The sequence below is a fragment of the Mirounga angustirostris genome, unplaced genomic scaffold, assembly GCF_029215605.1.
Source record: "Mirounga angustirostris isolate CCGP_5_RB_7025 unplaced genomic scaffold, mMirAng1.0.hap1 SCAF_4, whole genome shotgun sequence".
NCBI classification, from domain to species: domain Eukaryota; kingdom Metazoa; phylum Chordata; class Mammalia; order Carnivora; family Phocidae; genus Mirounga; species Mirounga angustirostris.
Window position 1 is genome coordinate 73,511,777 of NW_026991712.1, and position 2,511 is coordinate 73,514,287.

Consider the following 2,511-nt stretch of genomic DNA (forward strand, 5'->3'; position numbering starts at 1 on the left):
TTTACATAAGAGTTCTATCAATAAATGCTGGAGGAAAAAAAATCAAAACTTTATAGTCCTTACTGACATCATTGATTTGAACCATGGTAGTTAAAACCCTTAGGTGAGAAGCTCATGGGGAATTTTATAATGGTTGAATCAGACTTACATTACAAACTCACCAGCCAATTTTAACACCACTAGAAGTGGAATAACTTGGTATTACCATCACTTGATGTGCCGCAATTTGGAAGTACATAACACCATCCATGACATATTCTTACCCCCAAAATAAACTTGTACTCAAATTGAGCCTCTAGATCCATTTGCCAGTTTATAGGACATATATGAAATATTTTAAACAATACCTCAAGGTTGCAATTGACTGAGTCCACAGTATGAGAAATTTTACAGAAATATTACTTGATTTCTTTAACCCATAAATAGCAGAAAAAAATAAGCATGGGGATTTATTAATTGTTTAAAAAAAAATCTTTACAAGACATAGCCTTTACAAGACATACAGTCTCTTTATTTTGATTCTAATTTGGAAAAAAAAACAACTGTTAAAAGTTTTAGAGAAAAATTGAGAAAAACTGAATATAGAAAGCATATTGGGTAATATTGATAAATTGCTGTTAATTTTATTAAGTATGATGATGGTATTTCATAATTGCTAGAAATACATACAGAAGTATTTGTAGGAGAAATGATACAGCCTGGGATTTGTTTTAAAATACTTACCAATTAACTCTTTCTGCCATCTTTCCATGCTGCCATAATGGTGCGCATGAATGTTCTGGCAGATGCCCTCAAGAAAATTAACAATGCTGAAAAGAGAGGAAAATGCTAGGTTCTTACTAAACCATACCCCAGAGCCATCATCCAGTTTCTAACTGTAATGATGAAGCATGGTTACATTGGCAAATTTGAAATCATTGATGATCACAGAGCTGGGGAAATTGTTGTGAACCCCATGGGCAGGTTAAGTAAGTGTAGAATGATCAACCCCAGATTTGACGTACAACTCAAAGATCTAGAAAAATGGCAGAACAATCTGCTCCCATCCTGCCAGTTTGGTTTCATTGTCCTGACAACCTCAGGGGGCATCATGGGCCATGAAGAAGCAAGATGAAAACATACAGGATGGAAAATCCTGGGATTCTTTCTCTAGGGATGTAATACATACATGCAAATAAAATGCCTCAATGGAAAAAAAAATACTTAACAATTAAAAAAGGAAAACAGATGAAACCAAAAAGAGGCAAAATGTTGATAATGATTCAAGCTGGTATTCTGCATTTGAAGGTCTATTTTTCTATTTTCTACTTTCATATATGATTGAAAGTTTTTACATTAAGAAATTTTAAAATAAGCATAGATTTTGTGGCACCTGAGTAAGGGGATATATTATACAATGTATCCATTGGCAGGGCTGCACCACTCCAAAATGATTCAGAATCATAGGGAAGATGCATAGTAGAAAAAATATTGGGTTGGAAGCTGAGACACTGGGCTACCATCCCTGATCTCCCACTAAACATCTGTATAACCTTGAGCAAGTTATTTTCTTTCTCTGCATCTCAATATCCTCATCTGTATAATAAAGCTTTAACTAAAACTTGCCTTCTAGTCATGCTGGCCTCAGAGTGTCCTAAGGTTATAATAGACAATATATGGCATGGCTCTCAGGGATCAGCCTGCCTTAAATTCAAGTTCTCATCTTGTTGCAGATGTTCCAGATGTTTCGGATAGGAGACCCTTCATGAAAATGCCCCATAAAGCATCCAGCATATTGTACATGCTCGTTAACCATTCAACACCTGCAAAGTCATTTTTCAATATGGGTTCCAAGAGTAGAAAAGTCCCTGGTACCATGATTTTCCTAATGTTGCCCATTTAATACCAGAACCAAGAATATAAGTTAGATTTCTTAGTTTTTTCTTCCAAATAGACCAGGCTGCATTGAAGGAAAAGAAAAAAAAGGTAACAAGACATTTAATTTATAAACTCGGGCAGAAACTAGAAAAGGCTAATAAATAAACTTCAGGGCTTGAATCATCGAGCCCAGAGGGTGCTGAAAGACCGCTCTGATGGGAACCAAGGAACAAGAAAGCCAGTCAAGAAAAAGAAGAGCAGGCAGGAGGCAGGGCTCAGAGTTGGCTTGAATACACTGTGAGAACCCAGGATCTGAGTTCACTCCAATAGTCACTCACTCCTCTGAGCTTTCAGCGCTGACGCTCTAAGAACTACTTCCTGCCTTCTCTTCTGTGTCAAACCACATGGAGAGACGTGGCAGCCCCAACCTAACAGGCTGATTAGAGTCCAGCCTGCAGGTCTGAGCCTTGAAGTTGGCTGATGTAGTAACAAAGGTGTTGTAAACAGCAAGCGGGCTTTAGTAACTAGCATGCTAGGAACCTCAGTGGCCTCAATAACATAAAATATTTAATGAGTATCCATTATTTTTGAGTCTATTCCAAGCATGAGGAACACATCAAAACACCCTTCCAGTGAACTTGCCATCCAGACAGG

General features: G+C 37.3%; 1 pseudogene; it reads left to right on the forward strand.

Annotated features, from left to right (window-relative positions):
• Window positions 1–757: 757 nt before the first annotated feature.
• LOC123858209 (small ribosomal subunit protein uS8-like) lies at window positions 758–1,153 on the forward strand (annotated as a pseudogene).
• Window positions 1,154–2,511: the final 1,358 nt, after the last annotated feature.